A 20,175-nucleotide genomic window follows, 5' to 3' on the forward strand; every position below is an offset into this window, starting at 1 on the left:
AGCATTCCCACTGATTCCCACTGATCAGTTACTAGCCATCCCCTTTAAAAGGAAAATAAAGTCAACATTGAAATTGAATTCATGCAAAGGATGATGGACCGAAATAAGTTGTACACGTATTATCAAAGTGCGAGGAAGAAAACAAAATTATCATTAATCATGTTTTTAGTAAATCGTGGCTCTTGTTGCTTTTTCGGAAAAGCTAATTATCACGTGTTTGTGCCTAAACTAGACTTAATCCAGCTTTGTATAGCTTCATGTTTATCTCAATATCGGAATTAGCAAAAAAGAAGAGAGAGAAAACAACAACAATAACCGTGCTTCCTGGAATTGTAAAATGATGTGGTTGAAAGCAAAGGACCACACACTATCCATATCACAATGTGCCTCGTTCAAGTCTCCTGTTCACAGAGTTATACCCTGGGCAAGATACGTCGTCTCCATTGCCTAGGCCTCCGGGGTGAGGGGCGGGATGATAACTTACACCAATACAGGATCTTTCATCTCGATTTATTTAAATTGAATTAACACCACTTACCACATTAAAAGTGAAGGGAACTTGTTCAGTTTTACACTTGCTGGAGAGCGCTGTTTTAACAATAGTCAACTTTGATAAATGATGAAAAAAAGGAACAAAAATTATGCCAGTCAAGTTCGTATGTTGGCGGCAGCGTACAACAATAGAATATCAGTGAACTTTTTCAAGAAAAAAAGTCTTAGAGCGACGAAATAAAATCAAGCTGACACCAAAGCTGCACCTTTTTAGGTATGGTAGAAATTTAAATATGTCTGCATTTGGACAAGAATTAAAGTCACTTTAGAGGTCGAACTTTGCCAACCATGACTTTGTAATAAATAACACACTTTTTTTTGGCAAAAGCTCAGGATCCGTGATGTCGAAATGAAAGTGCCTGAACATGAAATGAAGTTTATATGGCAATAACCTACAGGCCTATTGTATCTTGCTCTTGTTTTCTTTCCCTTTCATTTCTTTTCAACATTTTGATAAATCACATACCTCTTTGTCTCTGCCTGTCTGTCTGTCTGTCTGTCTCTCTCTCTCTCTCTCTCTTGGACGAGAGAAAACAGAAAATCTTGCTCGATGTTGTGGATAAAAGTATTAATTGTTTGCGAAAATACAATAATCATTATTACCTTCTTTAACTACCTTTATGTTGCAAAACAAATTTAGAGATTAAGAGACAAAATATGACCGTGTATTACAAAACCAAGAAAAAGTCACACCCCGTCATTCATGTGAGGACTCAAAAAGGATTTGTTCTTCCTCTACATCATTTCAAAGTTTGGGATCATAAGATGAATGGTAAAGTGTGTTTTCATCATTTTTTACAACCTTTTATTTTCGGAGAGTAGTGTGATCAAGCATGCTTTACAGGCCCCTTGTCATTTTTCGAAAATCCTTTGCAAACTCTTCACTTCCAACTTCAATAACTTTTGAATGGATAATGCCACTGCTTTGAAAGTTGACCTTGTTTATGTCATAGCCAGAATATGTCGGTGGAGCATGTTCAACTACAGCCTAATCTGACAATCCCTTCATGCTTTTGCTCTGGAGGTTTACATCCTTCGGAAGGAAAACCGCATTAGTTATGCTCTAAACACGACTGCATCCTTTTCCTACTATCATTTTCCCTCCTGTTCTTCTAACGGCTCTTAGCTGGTCAACCTACTCCTAAACCGACTCAGGCTCCACTTCCAAACATCCTATCCATCGAGACTGTGGAGCTGAGAGGAAAAGATGACGTGATAAATCTCGTCATCTCTTGTCACGTGAACTACACCGATCAGCCGTTCCCGTACCTTCACACCTATACCATCAGGACTGGGAATACCACGCTCTCCTCATCAAGCTCCGGCTCAGCCATCCTCTCGCCACGCCCTAACAACTGCATCAACGTAACGTGCTCCGCGACGAACGGAGTTGGTTCAACCTCGGCCTCACTCTGGCACTGCCCAAGAGGTGATCAGCAAGCTGCCCAACATACGCTTCACAAATATCGTCGACGATGTATATTCGGCAGCTCTGTTAAAAAAAAAAAGAAAAAAAAATCTCCTTGAATTAAGAATCTTGTTAAAAGTAGGATACGTAGCAATGAATGGGTTAAATAAAAGAACGATTTTCTGAACGTTGACATAACATCTTCAAATTTTTGCTGTTTTATTCCCATTGAGATCGACATAAACATCAACAATGCTTCAATATTTGGTACACCGGTTTTCTATTACACTGTATTAAATTTCGACGCTTTGTTGAACGAGACACACACAAAAAGACATACATCCATTTCCAATAGACCACTTTATATACACCATCTTCCTTCAGGGAGTCCACTGATTTCACATAAGAGTATTCACTATTTACTACGTCACATCCGAATTTCACAGATCCGCCTCAAGATGACATCATATCAGTTACATTTGAGTCTCTCGAGGAAGAAGACGGAGAGGAAAACTTTGTTGTCACGTGTCAAGTAGACCCAGAAGATCAACCCTTTCAACCGATACACACGTACAGGATAGTAATCGACGATATGCTAGTGTCAACATCAGCTTTTCCAAACGTGACCCTTGACCTGGGACCTACAACATGCATCAATGTTGTCTGCACTGGTTTTAATGACTACGGGGAAACGATGAAGAATGAGAGCTACTGCCCAAAACTAATAGGTATGAAATCCTATTTGCTACTACAGATGTGCTTTTATTGTCCTCTTTCCTGAATATCTGGTCATTAAAATCGTCTTGGATGATTCCTGACGAGATCTAACAGGAGAAATGGCTCACTGAATTCGTGACGTGATAATGAATAAAGTTCCTTAAAATATAAATACAAGGGTAGCTCAAAATTCTGCCTTACAATCTTTCCACTGTTTCTTGCCTTTTCAAACTGCTTAATCCACACTTGTCGCAGTACCCACCCCTAAACCAACTCAGGCTCCACTTCCAAACATCCTATCCGTCGATGCTGTGGAGCTGAGAGGAAAAGATAACGTAATAAATCTCGTCATCTCGTGTCACCTAAACTTCACCGATCAGCCGTTCCCGTACCTCCACACCTACACCATTGAGGCTGAGAATACCACTCTTTCCTCATCAAACTGCGCCTCAGAAATCCTCTCGCCACGTCCTAACTACTGCATCAACCTCACATGCTCCGCGACGAACGGAGTTGGTTCGACCTCGGCCTCACTCTGGCACTGCCCAAGAGGTAAGCAATTTTCTAAAGGTTGTCTTGACATCGAGCTTTTTTCAGTCCGTACGATTCTAATCCCATGAAGATTAAAAAAAAAAATGCTTCAATAATTTGTCTTTCATCGGTTTTCTTATACCTTGCATTAAATTTCGATGCTTTGTTGAACGAGATACACACGAAAAAGACAATTAATACATCAATTTGAAAAAAATAACAATCACTTGCTATACGTCATCTTCCTTCAAGGATTCCACGGATTTCACAAAGAAGTATGCACTCATTACTATGTCACAACTGCATCTTACAGATCCACCTCGAGATGACATCATTGCAGTTACATTTGAGTCTCTCGAGGAAGACGGAGAGGATAGCTTTGTTGTCACGTGTCAAGTTGATCCAGAAGATCAACCCTTTCAACCGATACACACGTACAGGATAGTAATCGACGATATGCTAGTGTCAACATCAGCTTTTCCAAACGTGACCCTTGACCTGGGACCTACGACATGCATCAATGTTGTCTGCACTGGTTTTAATGACTACGGGGAAACGACGAAGAATGAGAGCTACTGCCCCAAACTAATAGGTATGAAGGCCCATTTCCTATACAAATGTGTTTTATTGCTCTCTATCATGAATATATGATGATTGTAATCTTTTCCTATGATTCCTTACGAGATTAAAAAGAGGAAATAACGAAATAACGAAATAACGGGGGAAGGCCTTGGAGTGGTTCAGGAGTTACCTACAAAATCGAAAGCAATATGTTTCTTTGAACGAGAATGACTCAGATCTAGAATTTATTAAATGTGCCGTCCCACAGGGTAGCTTATTAGGACCTTTACTTTTTATTATTTATATTAATGACTTTTGTAGATCATCTGATATACTCTCATTTATACTTTTTGCTGATGATTCCATTGTTTTCTTTTCTCATCGAAATCCAGATACTCTCGTACGCATTGTTAATTCCGAATTAAAAAAAGTTACTCAGTGGATAAGAGCTAATAAATTATCACTTAATCTCCAGAAAACTAAGTATATGCTTTTCAGCAATTCCGTAGAAGTTTTGCGCACAAATATCATTTTTGATGACACTCTGCTAGAACGTGTATCTCATATAGAATTCCTTGGTATCACAGTGGACGATAAACTTTCCTGGAGACCGCACATTATTAACATTAGTACAATAATTTCACGTAATATTGGTATCATAAACAGACTCAAGTCTCATATTCCAATATCCTCTTTGTTGACTTTGTATTTTTCTCTAATTTTGCCGTATCTTGATTACGGACTCCTAGCATGGGGTAGTGCCCATCAAAGATTACTAGATAAATTACTGTTACTGCAAAAAAAAAGGCACTTCGTATTATTTGCGGCGTCTCGCCACGTTCTCATTCAGAGCCATTGTTTACTAAATATAAGATTTTAAAAATTAAAGATTTGTATATTTTTCAGCTTGGTCAGTTTATGTTTAATTACAATGCAAATGCACTTCCCAGTAATTTCAGTTCAATGTTTCCACGGAACCAGTTTTTTTCATAATTATTCCATTAGGCAATCTAATGAGTTTCATTTGCCCATCTTGAGAACTTTATCAGCTCAGAGTACGTTATATACACCGGTCCTAGATTTTGGAATTCACTAAGCTGTGAAATAAAAAATTCCCCTTCTTTGCATTCTTTTAAGCGCAAGTTGAAATCATTTCTGTTAAATCCTCTTTGATATATTTCTTTATTAGATAGATTTCATCAACCTCAGGGTTCATCATCCATCCACCAATCTTTCGATCTACTGACTCCATTATTACGTAATGGATTAGGCCTACGTGGATTATTATGTAATAGCCATTAAATCCTTGCACAGCTGCGTGCAGTACCAGCCCTCTGAAGCACATTCTCAATCACCCCTGTTCCATTTCCCTAGTTCAGCGTGTAGGCATTCTCTTTTTCCCCTTTCTCTCTCACCATTCTTTCCGTCTTTTTTGTCAAGTCGTGTCATGTCTTTTGTATTTCTCCTGTCTTGTTCCAATCTATTGTAAATTATATCTGTGATAAGTATTTGTAAATAAGTAATTCATAAGTTTGTTCATTTTTTGAGTGGTTAACATAATAGAAGCTTGCTTTTTAGTGGACCTCTCAGTTCTCTTTTCTCAACTGAAGCATAACCTTGTACTTTTTTGTCAGCATAACTGTGTACTTTTTTGCAAGTATGCATTCTTTTGTTTATCTGTATCATTTATCTTTTACAGAGTCAAATGTTAATGTTAATGATGTAATTCCAAATTTATTATGCGTTATGTTTTGTTGAAAAAAGGAAGAATGAAAATAAATGAATTGAATTGAAAATTGAAAAATGAATTCGTGACGTGATGATGAACAAAATTCCTTAAAATTTCACACAGTAGTTCCAAATTCTACCTCACTCTTCTTCCACTGTTCTTTTTTTTGTGTTCACTCTTCACCACTGGTAATCATATCCTGACATCACAGTACCCACCCCTAAACCAACTTTGGCTCCACGTCCAAACATCCTGTTTCTCGATGCTGTGGAGCTGAGAAGAAAATATAACGTAGTGAGTCTCGTCATCTCATGTCTCGTGAACTTCAAAGATCAGCCGTTTCCGTACATCCACACCTACACCATTGAGGCTGAGAATACCACTCTCTCCTCATCAAGCTGCGCCTCCGCCATCCTCTCACCACGCCCTAACTACTGCATCAACCTCACGTGCATTGCGACGAATGGAGTTGGTTCGACCTCGGCCTCACTCTGGCACTGCCCGAGAGGTAATCAGTAAACTGCCAAACACACGCTTCACAGATATCGTCGAAGATAATAATTATTGTACATTTCAGAAGCTCTGTGAAACATAAATATATAAGTAAATAAATAAAGAGAAATCTCCTTGAATTAAGAATCATGTTAAAAGTAGGATACGTAGCAATGAATGGGTTAAATAAAAGAACGATTTTCTGAACGTTGACATAACATCTTCAAATTTTTGCTGTTTTATTCCCATTGAGATCGACATAAACATCAACAATGCTTCAATATTTGGTACACCGGTTTTCTATTACACTGTATTAAATTTCGACGCTTTGTTGAACGAGACACACACAAAAAGACATACATCCATTTCCAATAGACCACTTTATATACACCATCTTCCTTCAGGGAGTCCACTGATTTCACATAAGAGTATTCACTATTTACTACGTCACATCCGAATTTCACAGATCCGCCTCAAGATGACATCATATCAGTTACATTTGAGTCTCTCGAGAAAGAAGACGGAGAGGAAAACTTTGTTGTCACGTGTCAAGTAGACCCAGAAGATCAACCCTTTCAACCGATACACACGTACAGGATAGTAATCGACGATATGCTAGTGTCAACATCAGCTTTCCCAAACGTGACCCTTGACCTGGGACCTACAACATGCATCAATGTTGTCTGCACTGGTTTTAATGACTACGGGGAAACGATGAAGAATGAGAGCTATTGTCCCAGACTAATAGGTACGAAGTCCCATTTCCTACTACAGATAATATGGTTTTATTGTTCTCTTTCCTGAATATATGCTGATTAAAATCGTCTTCAATGATTACTGACGAGAATAATAAGGAGAAATGGCATCACTGTGTTCGTGACGTGATAATGAACAAATTCCATTACAATAATACAAGGTAGTTCAAAATTCTACCTTACTCTCTCGTTTCACTTTTTCTTGACTCTTCCCAACTGGTTAACACATGCACTACTGTCGTCGCAGTACCCACCCCTAAACCAACTCAAGCTCCACTTCCGAATATCTTATCCATCGATGCTGTCGAGCTGAGAGGAAAAGATAACGTAGTGAGTCTCGTCATATCCTGTCACGTAAACTTCACTGATCAGCCGTTCCCGTACCTCCACACCTACACCATTGAGGCTGAGAATTTCACTCTCTCCTCATCCAGCTCCGGCTCAGTCATCCTCTCGCCACGCCCAAACGACTGCATCATCCTCACGTGTTCCGCGACAAACGGAGTTGGTTCGACTTCGACCTCACTCTGGTACTGCCCAAGAGGTAATTAGCAAAGTGCCTAAAACACGCTTCACAAATATCGTCGAAGAAAATTATTTACATTTCAGAAGATCTGTGAAGCACAAATAAATAAGTAAATGAAAAAAAAAGAAATCTCCTTGAGAATTGTGTTCAAAGTAGGATACATAACAGTACGTGGCTTAAAAGGACGATTTTCTAAACGTTGTTACGACATCGAGCTATTTCAGTCTTAGTGTTTCTAATCCCATGAAGATTAAAAACAAATCTAAACAAAACTATTGTGCTTCGATCACTGTTCTCTTACCTTGCATTAAATTTCGATGATTTGTTGAACGAGACACGCACAAAAAGGCAATTAATACATCCATTTCCAATAGACCATTTTCAATACGTCACCTTCCTTCAGGGAGTCCACTTATTTCAGAGAGGATTATTCACTCATTACTATATCATATCTCCACCTCACAGATCCGCCTCAAGATGACATTCTATCAGTTACATTTGAGTCTCACAAGCAGGAGGACGGAAATGACACTTTTGTTGTCACGTGTCAAGTAGACCCAAAAGATCAACCCTTCCAACCGATACACACGTACAGGATTGTAATCGACGATAAGCCGGTATCGACATCAGCTTCTCCAAACGTGACCCTCGACAACCCACCTGCGACATGCATCAATGTTGTGTGCACCGCTTTGAATGACTACGGGAAAACGATGAAGAATGATAGCTACTGCCCCAAACCAATAGGTATGAAGGCCCGCTTGCTACCACAGACGTGCTTTCATTGTTCTCTTTCCTCAATATCTGTTCATTAAAATCGTCTTTGATGATTCCTGACAAGATTAAAAGGAGAAAAGGCCTCAATGAATTCGTGACGTGATAGTGAACAAAGTTCCTTGAAAATAATACAAGGTAGCTCAAGATTCTGCCTTACTATCTTTCCACTGTTTTTGCCTCCTACCAACTTGTTAACCCACTCCTGCAAAATGCAGTACCCACCCCTAAACCAACTCAGGTTCCATTTCCAAACATCCTATCCATCGATGCTGTGGAGCTGAGAGGAAAAGATAACGTAATAAATCTCCTCATCTCGTGTCACCTAAACTTCACCGATCAGCCGTTTCCGTACCTCCACACCTACACCATTGAGGCTGTGAATACCACTCTCTCCTCATCAAGCTGCGCCTCAGCCATCCTCTCGCCACGCCCTAACTACTGCATCAACCTCACATGCTCCGCGACGAATGGAGTTGGCTCGACCTCGGCCTCACTCTGGCACTGCCCAAGAGGTGATCGATGATATCCTCACTCCACACAGAGTTTCTCTTATCGGTCACTCATCGGAAGCAAAGTTTATCTTTGCCAACCACCCTCTGGAATGTATCGAATCCCATTCTGATGAATCCGACTTAAGTTGGTCGACTATAAGGTAAGAGTCAGACATGTCGGGCCATGATCCGATGTGGAAATATCGTCTGATGAGAATTACAAGCAACATGCCTGATACTCACATGTTAGTCGACCAACCAAGCCGGATTCATCAGACTGCGGTCCGATACACATCGGTGGGTGGCCGAAAGCAACAAACTTTGCTTCTGATTAGTGGCCGATGAGAGCAAATCTCTGTTAAATGGGGGTATAACGGGCGCTTCGTAAATATAGTCAAGAATAAAATTATAACTCTCAGCACATATATACTCTTGAACAACAGAATTTCGTTTGAGTCTTATGTATCCATTTGGATATCATTCTGGAATCAAAGGGTAAATCTAATTTTCCTTTCAAGAGCAATCTGTAAATAAATAAATTTGGCACATGGCATCGCTATAGTTTATTCAAAGTGCATAATTTATCACGGTATTTCTTGCCTACACAAAAGTAAAAAAATCGGGTATCAAGAACAGGGTCAGCATTGACTCTATTACCACTCTTCTAGGCAATACTCAAAGACAAATTGGAATAAGGGCTGACACCCTTCAGAAGTGAAAGCTTCACATGGCAAAGGTTAATATCTTCAGATAAACTGTAACTTCCCCAGCGATGTTTGAAACTTGCATCAAATTTGCATGCCATTGATTTTCCAGGTTCATTGCCCTTATCTTGAACGAGACATATACAGTAAAGAAAAAGAAGTTTGATTTTATTGGACCCATTTGTATAGAGCGGTTTCTTCAAAGAAATTCCACTGATTTCACAAAGGAGTATTCACTCATTACTATGTCTCAACTGCACATCACAGATCCCCCTCAAGATGACATCATATCAGTTACATTTGAGCCTCACGTGGAGGAAGACGGTGAGGATAGCTTTGTTGTCACGTGCCAAGTAGACCCAGAAGATCAACCATTTCAACCGATACACACGTACAGGATCGTAATCGACGATAATCTAGTATCCACATCAACTTCTCCAAACGTGACCCTTGACCTGGGACCTTTGACATGCATCAATGTTGTCTGCACTGGTTTTAATGACTACGGGGAAACGATGAAGAATGAGAGCTACTGCCCCAGACTAATAGGTATGAAGTCCCATTTTTATGTTAAAGATGTGCTTTTATTATTCATTTTCCTTAATACATGTATTTGACGATCAAAATCGTCGTCAGTGATTCATAGCGAGATTAAAAAGAAGAAATGGCTTAAGTGAATTCGTGACGTAATAATGAACAAAGTTCCTTAAAATGATAAATAGTAGTTCAAAATTCTACCTTACTATTTCTCCACTGTTTCTTGACTCTTCCCAATTGGTTAACCCATGCACTCCTGTCGTCGCAGTACCCTCCCCTAAACCGACCAAGGCTCCACTTTCGAACATCCTATCCCTTGATGCTGTGGAGCTGAGAGGAAAAGATAACGTAGTGAATCTCGTCATCTCGTGTCACGTAAACTTCACCAATCAGCCGTTCCCGTACCTCCACACCTACACCATCGGGACTGGGAATACCACTCTCTCCTCATCAAGCTCCGGCTCAGCCATCCTCTCGCCACGCCCTAACGACTGCATCAACCTCACATGCTCCGCGACAAACGGAGTTGGATCGACCTTGGCCTCACTCTGGCGCTGCCCAAGAGGTGATCAGAGACGAACGCTTCGTAAATATCGTGAAGAATAATTGTCCCATTTAGCACATATTTACTCTTGAACATCAGAAATTGCTTGAATGCTATGTAATCAGTTGGACAACTTTCCGGAATCAAAGGGAAAATGTAATTTTTCTTTCAAGAATTATCTGTACAGTGAATAGGGCAAATGGCAATTCTTTAGTTAATTCAAAGTGCAGCATGCTTTTCTTGCTTACCCAAAAGTATTAATAAGCAGGGTATCAGGAACAGGGTCAGCATTGAATCTATTACCACTCTTCTAGGCAATACTCAAAGCCAAATTGGAATAAGGTTTGACACGCTTCAAAAGTGTAAGCTTCACATGGAAAACATAGCAAAGGTTAATATCTTCAAATAAACTGTAACTTATCTTGAACGAGACATATACACCAAAGAAAAAGATGTTCACTTTATTGGACCCATTTGTATAAAGCGGTTTCTTCAAAGAAAGTCCACTGATTTCACAAAAGGAGTATTCACTCATTACTATGTCATAACTTCACCTCACAGATCCGCCTCAAGATGACATAATATCAGTTACATTTGAGTCTCACGTGGAGGAAGACGGTGAGGATAGCTTTGTCGTCACGTGTCAAGTAGACCCAGAAGATCAACCCTTTCAACCGATACACACGTACAGGATCGTAATCGACGATAAGCTAGTGTCAACATCAGCTTCTCCAAACGTGACCCTCAACACGCTATCTGCGACATGCATCAATGTTGTCTGCTTTGGTTTTAATGACTACGGGGAAACGATGAAGAATGATAGCTACTGCCCCAGACTAATTGGTATGAAGTCCCGTTTCCTACTACAGATGTGCTTTCATTTTTTTTTCCTGAACATCTAATGATTGAATACTTCTTCATTGATTCCTGACGAGATGTCGATTATATGTCTCGTTTTTGTGCTGATCTTCGTTCTCTTTTCTGAATATCTCATCATTGAAATCTTCCTCAATAATTAATGACGAGAGTTAAAGGAAGAAATAGCCTCATTTAATTCTTTACGTGATAATGAACAGAATTTCTTAAAATGGTACACGGTGGTTTAAGATTCTACCTGACTTTTCTTCCACTGTTTTGTCTTTTTTTATACTCTTCACGACTGATGATTCATTTCCTGACATCGCAGTACCCACCCCAAAACCAACTCAGGCTCCACTTTCGAACATCCTATCCCTCGATGCTGTGGAGCTGAGAGGAAAAGATAACGTAGTGAGTCTCGTCATCTCCTGTCACGTAAATTTCACTGATCAGCCGTTCCCGTACCTCCACACCTACACCATTGAGGCTGAAAATTTCACTCTCTCCTCATCAAGCTCCGGCTCAGCCATACTCTCGCCACGCCAAAACGACTGCATCAACCTCACGTGTTCCGCAACGAACGGAGTTGGTTCGACGTCGACCTCACTCTGGCACTGCCCAAGAGGTAATCAGTAAGCTGCCTAAAACACGCTTCACAAATATCGTCGAAGAAAATTATTTACATTTCAGAAGCTCTGTGAAACACAAATAAATAAGTAAATGAAAAAAAAAGAAATCTCCTCGAGAATCGTGTTTTAAAGTTGGATACATAATAGTACATGGGTTAAAAGCACGATTTTCTAAATGTTGTTATGACATCGAGCTATTTCAGTCTTAGTCTTTCTAATCCCATGAAGATTAAAAACAAAACAAAACAAACCTATTGTGTTTCATCACTTTTCTCTTACCTTGCATTAAATTTCGATGATTTGTTGAACGAGACACGCACAAAAAGGCAATTTATACATCCATTTCCAATAGACCATTTTCAATACGTCATCTTCCTTCAGGGAGTCCACTTATTTCAGAGAGGAGTATTCACTCATTACTATATCATATCTCCACCTCACAGATCCGCCTCAAGATGACATTATGTCAGTTACATTTGAGTCTCACGAGCAGGAGGACGGAAATGACAGTTTTGTTGTCAGGTGTCAAGTAGACCCAGAAGATCAACCCTTTCAACCGATACACACGTACAGGATCGTAATCGACGATAAGCTGGTATCAACGTCAGCTTCTCCAAACGTGACCTTTGACACGTCACCTGTGACATGCATCGATGTTGTCTGCACTGGTTTTAATGACTACGGGGAAACGATGAAAAATGAGAGCTACTGCCCCAGACCAATAGGTATGTAGTCTCTATTCGTAATGGAAATATGCTTTTATCATTTGTTTTCCTGAATATCTGATGACAAAATCATCTCCAATGTTTCGTGATGGGATTAAAAAGAAGAAATTGCTTTAGTGAATTCCTGACGTTATGATGAACGAAATTCCTCAAAATGATACACGGTAGTTAATTATTCTACCTCAATTTTCTTCCACTTTTTTGTTCACTCTTTACGACTGACGATTCATATCCTGACAATGCAATACCCACCCCTAAACCAACTCAAGCTTCACTTCCGAACATCCTATCCATCGATGCTGTGGAGCTGAGAGGAAAAGATAACGTAGTGAATCTTGTCATCTCGTGTCACGTGAACTTAACCGATCAGCCGTTCCCGTACCTACACATCTACACCATTGAGACTGGAAATACCACGCTCTCCTCATCAAGCTGCGCCTCAGCCATCCTCTCGCCACGCCCCAACGACTGCATCAACCTCACATGCTTCGCGACGAATGGATTTGTTTCGACCTCGGCCTCACTCTGGCACTGCCCAAGAGGTGATTACAAACCGACGCTTCATAAATATAGTCAAGAATACCATTAAATCTTTGAGCACATATTTACTCTTTAACAGCATATATTCTCTTGAATCTTATGGGCGTGGCGAGCCATCATCTCGCCACGCCCTAATGACTGCATCAACCTCACATGCTCCGTGACAAAATGAATTGGCTCGACCTCGGCCTCACTCTGGCACTGCCCAAAAGATAACCAGAGACGGACGCTTCGTAATTGTAGTCTAAAATGATATTATATCTTTGAGCCTATATTTATTTTTGAATAGCAGAATTTGGCTTGAATCTTTTGTAACCAGTTTGATAAATTTATGTAATCTAAGGGTAAAACTAATTTTTCTTTCCAGATTTATCTTAAAGGTAAATGTTTAGGGCAATTCAAAGTGCATCAGGGTTTTCTTCCTTAATGCACAGAAGTTAAAATCCCGTTATCAAGAGCAAGTTTATCATTGAATTTAAGTAATAGCGCCATTCTAGGCAGTAGACAAGGACAGATTGTAATAAGGTAAAAGCTTCACATGGAAAATATGGCACAGGTTATTCTCACCAAATAAACTGTATCTTTAGCAGCGAGGTTTGATGCTTGTATGAAATTTCTATTTAATTGATTTCCCATTTCGAAATTATTGCATTAACCTTGAACGAGACGTATATAGCAAAGAAAAAAAAAGATGTTCGCATTTACTGCACCCATCCTATAAAGTGGCTTATTCACAGGGAGTTCGCTGATTTCACATATAAGTAATAAGTCATTACTATGTCTCAACTGCACATCACAGATCCCCCTCAAGATGGCATCATATCCGTTTCATTTGAGTCTCACGAGGAGGAAAACGGTGAGGATAGTTTTGTTGTCACGTGTCAAGTAGACCCAGAAGATGAACCCTTTCAACCGATACACACGTACAGGATCTTAATCGACGATAATCTAGTATCGACATCAACTTCTCCAAACGTGACCCTTGACCTGGGACCTACGACATGCATCAATGTTGTCTGCACTGGTTTGAATGACTATGGGGAAACGATGAAGAATGAGAGCTACTGTCCTGCACGTAAGACTTTTCACGTCTTCGTGAGATGTAACTTTTTTTTTTCTCTCTCCTAATTTTGTTTTAATCTGATACTCTGATCTGAATCTTTTCATAGTTTCATGCGTGATACGCCATTGCAAAAGTTGTAGTAAATTTTACCATCTAATTCGGTACGTGATCGTGACCAGTATTTTCCTTGAAATGATACGGAGAGGTTTTACCTCAATTTCTTTCCCGTGTTCCTTGTCTCTCAAGTTCTTGATCATCCTGATCGTGATATCAAGGTCATCACCCCTACAACAAGTCAGATTCCTCTGCCAGACATCGTATCCATCGAAGCTGTGGAACTGAGAGGAAGCGATAATGTAGTAAATCTCGTTATTTCCTGTCACGTGAACTACACCGATCAGTCGTTCCCGTACCTCCACACCTACACCATCGGGGCTGGGAACACCACTCTCTCGTCATCAAACCTCACTTCAACCACCCTCTCGCCAAGACCTAATGAGTGCATCAACCTGACGTGCTCTGCGACAAACGGAGGAGATCCCATCACAGCCTCGCTCTGGCACTGCCCGACAGGTAGTTAGTGAGGCCTATGGAAGGATCCTCTTAACCAATTAAATTCAAACAGTAACTTGGGGAGAAGGAAGGAGTACTATGGTACAATAGATACAAGTCTTGCCTACAACAAGACAATCTGAGATCGAATTCCACTTTGCACACTCATCACTGGATAAACTCTCACCCCATTGAGCCAGGCATTGATGCGGGTGTTTGACAGTGTTGGAGTAATAACTATGGCAACGTGGTCTTCGAAAATAGTGCTCACCTTAACTATACCATTTACGGTGGGGAAACAGGGGCGGTGCAGCCGTGGGGGCCGTGGGGGCTCGGGCCCCCACACTTTTTGTGCACCATACAAAGGAATACATAAGGTGGGACGGGGAGAGATGAGCTGGGGACCTTTTTTTTTTCCTTGTTAGCTCATGAAACCCGGAAGTGGGCCCCCACACTTTTGAAAGCACTGCGCCGGCCCTGGGAAAGAACACCGAACTATCACAAAGAGAGAGAGGGAGAGAGAGAGAGAGAGAGATAAATAATTTTGAATAGTTTAAAAAGAGTCTCCCAATTTTATTATAAATTTGGTTACTTTTTCATCCTTTCCTCTTATCCGTCTTCACAGATCCTCCTCTAAATCACATCATATCAGTGACATTTAAGACTAACGAGAAAGAAAACGGAGAGCGTAGTCTTACTGTTACTTGTCACGTTGACCCAGACGAGCAACCCTTCCCGCCGATACATACTTACAGGATCGCAGTCGAAGATAGCCTTGTATCGATATCAGCTTCTCCAAATGTGACCCTTGACCCGCGACCTACGACGTGCATCAATGTTGTCTGCACTGGTCTGAATGATTTTGGAGAAACGATGAAGAGCGAGAGATATTGTCCTAGACTATTAGGTAAGGTATCGCCTCTCCTCTTACCCTCTGATTTAGAGCTTTTTGGGTCCTATGTTAATTTGACTCTCCTTGTGGTGAAGACAGTCAGAATGAATACATTGTTGAAAACAAAAGAAAAGTGGAACTTGCATAAAACAAACGAAACGAAAACAACACTAACCAGCTTTTTTTTTTGGCTTTATCTTTTCTATAGAAAATTTTTAACTCCCTGGAAAAATGTGCGGAAATTGCATATAAGGGCTTTTAATGTACAGTTTTATGATTTTATACTTTTATTTTGTAATCTGATATGATTATGGGGTTATGAAGTCGTATATATAAGTAGATATTCATTTGTTGTTGTCGGTTTTTTATTATTGTTAAAGATGTGGATTCCAAAATACCACGGAGCATTATCCTCAAAATTGGAACCAGAGAGATCATTGGAGTGGGGAACATTGTGACCCTGGTCATTACCTGCCACGTAGACATCTCCGATCAGCCCTTTCCGCATCTCCACACTTACGATATCGTTGTCAACAACCGCACGCTGTCGACTTCGAGCTGTGCCTCGGCAGTCCTCTCACCACTCGCCTATGGGTGCGTCAACGTCACGTGCAGGGCGACCAACGGGTTTGGGGAGACAGGGGCATGGAAGGAACACTGTTACGGGGAAACCACCGTGGGTAAGCATAACAACATATTAACTCTTTTTCTTGTTCTGACTTGATTAAGTATAACTTTACCTTAGGATGTGATGGCTTGAAAGAGAGTACGTATAGTTTTGTCAGCAGCTAAGTAATGAGATTTGTATACAAGTATATGTGATACTCTTTAGTACTAACTCTACAAATCTTATAACTCGATTAGTTGTGCGATAGATTTTACAGTCGTTAAGTCAACGCAAAAACACACAATACTGGATTAAGTAGAATTGACATAGATGTCACTGGTTATGACTAACAACATGACAGTTGACTACAACCGTCACGATTACCCACATCATTTTACATATATCAGATACAGAATGATCCCATTGAATTTCCAGATAGTCAGTATTGTTAAGGAGAAGCTTCCATACAGAAAGTTACTCGTGCTACTACTGAAAAAGAAATAATGACAACGGCAGCAATACCTAAAACGGTGTACACATATCAGTTGAACTAATGACAATGATAATGGTGATGATATTGATAATGGTTATTAAAATAATAACAATATTGATTATCAACTATTTTAGTAGATGAGGATTTGAACACAGAGTGTGACAAATCAAACATAAATAACACCAATATGAACAAGGAATATCTGCGATGTGTTCTACATCACCAATTTATTTCAACTTCCTTTATCTTCTCCGTTCAAATAGATCTGTTTCTTATGCTGAATTAATTATATAGCCTCCGTTGATGTGGTGATAAGAACTTCAACCCATTTGTATGAGCATTAATTAGATTTTCTTAAGTTGGACTCTTATATTTGAAACTCTTTTTGTCGAGGAACAAAACTTTTAGTAAAGGTATGCATTAGATATTAAAAAAATAGTAAGCTGATCATTGTTTTGCGGTGTAGGGGATAAATATTTCAATCGTTATGCATAAAATCCAATACTAATATATTCATACCGGAAAACCATCTCGTGCACTTCAGATTAGCGTTCTGGGAAACATAAACAATTAAACGGTCACTTTCATTCTTGTTACAATTTTGTGGTGTCTTTTTGTTCAACGTCTCTCTGAGCACACATTTAAATAATATTAGTATTCGTGTTTGAAATCACAATGCTTTGTTTGCTCTTTTTCTTGTTCACTTTTTTTCCTTTATTTTTGGGGGCAGGGAACCTGCTAATTGTATAGGCTCTGATTGTTGTGCAAGGTCTCTCCACAATATATTACCATTTTCCTTACTCTCAAGGGTTATTAAACTTACTTTGAATTCATGATGATCAACTATGCAAACCATGTGTATTTATATATGTCTGTAGGTGGAGCTGCACAATACGTCATGTACTGTACCTTTGTATTATAGCTTGCATTTGTATCAGTGGTTCATGGCACTTCACCTTCTTGAACAAATGGATTATGCTATTTTACAATTGTTTTGTATTCTTTAGTTATGGGAACAAATGAAATGAAATGAAATGAAATTTATCATGTCCATATTTCGTCAGTAGGGAGCGCAATAGTCAGTCTTCTCCACAGCGCCCTGCAACAGTGGTCGACCACGTACGTTCTTTTCGTCGTTGTCTTCATCCTTTCCATCGTCACCTGCGTCACCGTCATCATGTGGAAAAAGATAGGCTACTGGATACCAGTACGTACTATTTAATCGAAATAACAACATGACGAAAATGATATGTAAACAAGATCTCGTACCTGAAGTTGATAAAGTATGCCATGCCACACATTCCATGATGTACATCCAGGGTCCCGTTTTATAAAACTTATTATCAGTATAAAACTGCCACATTTTCATGACAAATTTGCTCTCAGCCAATCAGATGTAAAGGATTTTAGTAGCTTTTAACAACTATCGTAACTTGTTTTTTGATAACAAGTTTTATGAAACAGGGCACCAGAATACCTTCCGATAGAGACGATGGAATATGCAGTCATAAGTAGGCTAGGCTTTTACGCCACGTTCGTTATATCGGGAATGCACTGTACATTTTGTTTGCTAAAAAAAAAGAAATAAAGAGAAGTATATTATATCATCATAAGCACGCATCTAAAAAATAAAATCGATTCTTCATCAGCATGTTATCTCTTTTCTGTGTAGCGTGGGAGGGTTTGAGAAACGAAAGTCTTCTCCATTCCCACTTTTTGCGAACTTGCCTTCACTGCCTTCACCGCTGTGAAACACTGAATGGATTGTCGTCTTTTATTAAAGTCACATGGTTAAATGAATTTACCCGTCGCTCTGCGATTAGCGTCGTCTGCTATAAAGCAAACATGAGCTTACAATGCCAAAAGCGCCCAAGTATATGTATGTGCCGTGCGTGTATGTGTGTGGTAACACTATCGGTAAGTTGTAGGGCGCCCTCTATCATCATTTCTTCCCTGAATTAATGTTTTGATAACTTACAAACACCGTTTTATTTTCAACCATGGTGTGACTGATTACAATCATCTTGTCCTCCACAGGCAGACGGTAACGATGACGTTGACGGTGAGGGTATAGTAGCCAGGTAACATGGTTCACAATTTCCACGCCTGAAGGAAAAAAGAAGTGCGTGATGTTATGTCACAAGAAGGCATAAAAGGGCTTATCATACATGATCAACGATAAAGAGATATTAGTCCAGACAAGTTTAATCCAGTACTTCATATCACACGAAAGAGGAGACTGTTAGTCGTTCATGATCAACGATAAAGAGATATTAGTCCAGACAAGTTTAGTCCAGTACATCATGTTACGCGAAAGAAGAAAGTGTTTATCATACTTGATCAACGATAAAAAGATTTTAGTTTAGAAAAGTTTAGTCCTGTACTACATATCAGACGAAGGAGGAAAGTGCTAATCATAAATGATCAACTATAAAGAGATATTAATCTACATAAGATTAAGCCAAGTATTGCAATATGCAAACTGTACATCAGGAAATAATAAGGATCTTCTTGCAAGATTGACTTGTTTTTACCAGTAGAATTTCAAGATTTAATCTGTATGTTATGTACATTCTACCTATGAGTTAGTCGTAAATAAATATAAGAGTGGATTTGTTGTCGATATGCACACGCGAAGATTGCTAAATAACCAGAACTACCGCGTAGTATGATGCTTTCGACTTTGTTTGTAAAATAATGTTGTCTATTGTCACTTCACCTGTCTGCACCTTCCAGTAGTTTCAAATATCCGACCGGTTGTAGTCCTTTATTTTCACAAAATTTAACCAGATTGCAGACTGAAGAGATCAGGATGTAGTGTTCCTGAAATAACAGTTTCAAGCGCATTGCAAAGTTTTATTTGATATGTGATTATAATCTCAATCAATGCCTATGTTTTCCTCTACAGAATAAAACTGTAATAATCATAACAATAATAATACGATGTAAATGGAATTAATCAAGTCCATGGTGATGTATTTGACGTCGCTGCTTCTCTAGGTTGCGACTATTTAGTCTGGAATAACAATCGTTCAATGAGAAAAAAATGGAAACGAGTCCTACGTTGATACTTAGTAATGCACTGCACATTACTGGTCGACCACTTCCACCATTCATAATTTGGAAATGGATATTTAAACTTAATCCATCATAACTGAAGAAATTTAGGTGACAGGAAAGAAGTAGGAATATATTGTTTGATAGAGATACACTATCGAAGTGGAAGTAGAAATCATGTTGTAAGATGAAAGGTTAACAGTGACGGTTATCAATTCATTAAAATTTACCTGTAAAAGGGGAATTATGAAATATGAAAGTTTCACAATGTGATGTATTCATTCATTATTGTGTGCGCGTTTATCTAATACTGTAAGATTGTATCTACCTTACATTCTCTTTCATATTGTTAATAGGTATATATGTATGTATATATTATCTACTAATTGGAATGGAAGAAAGGAATGTATAGTAACCTCTTCATATATTGAATAT

Source organism: Diadema antillarum, unplaced genomic scaffold, assembly GCF_040938485.1.
Source record: "Diadema antillarum isolate AM-2024a unplaced genomic scaffold, OU_Dant_1.0 seq00000290_RagTag, whole genome shotgun sequence".
In the NCBI taxonomy this organism is placed as follows: domain Eukaryota; kingdom Metazoa; phylum Echinodermata; class Echinoidea; order Diadematoida; family Diadematidae; genus Diadema; species Diadema antillarum.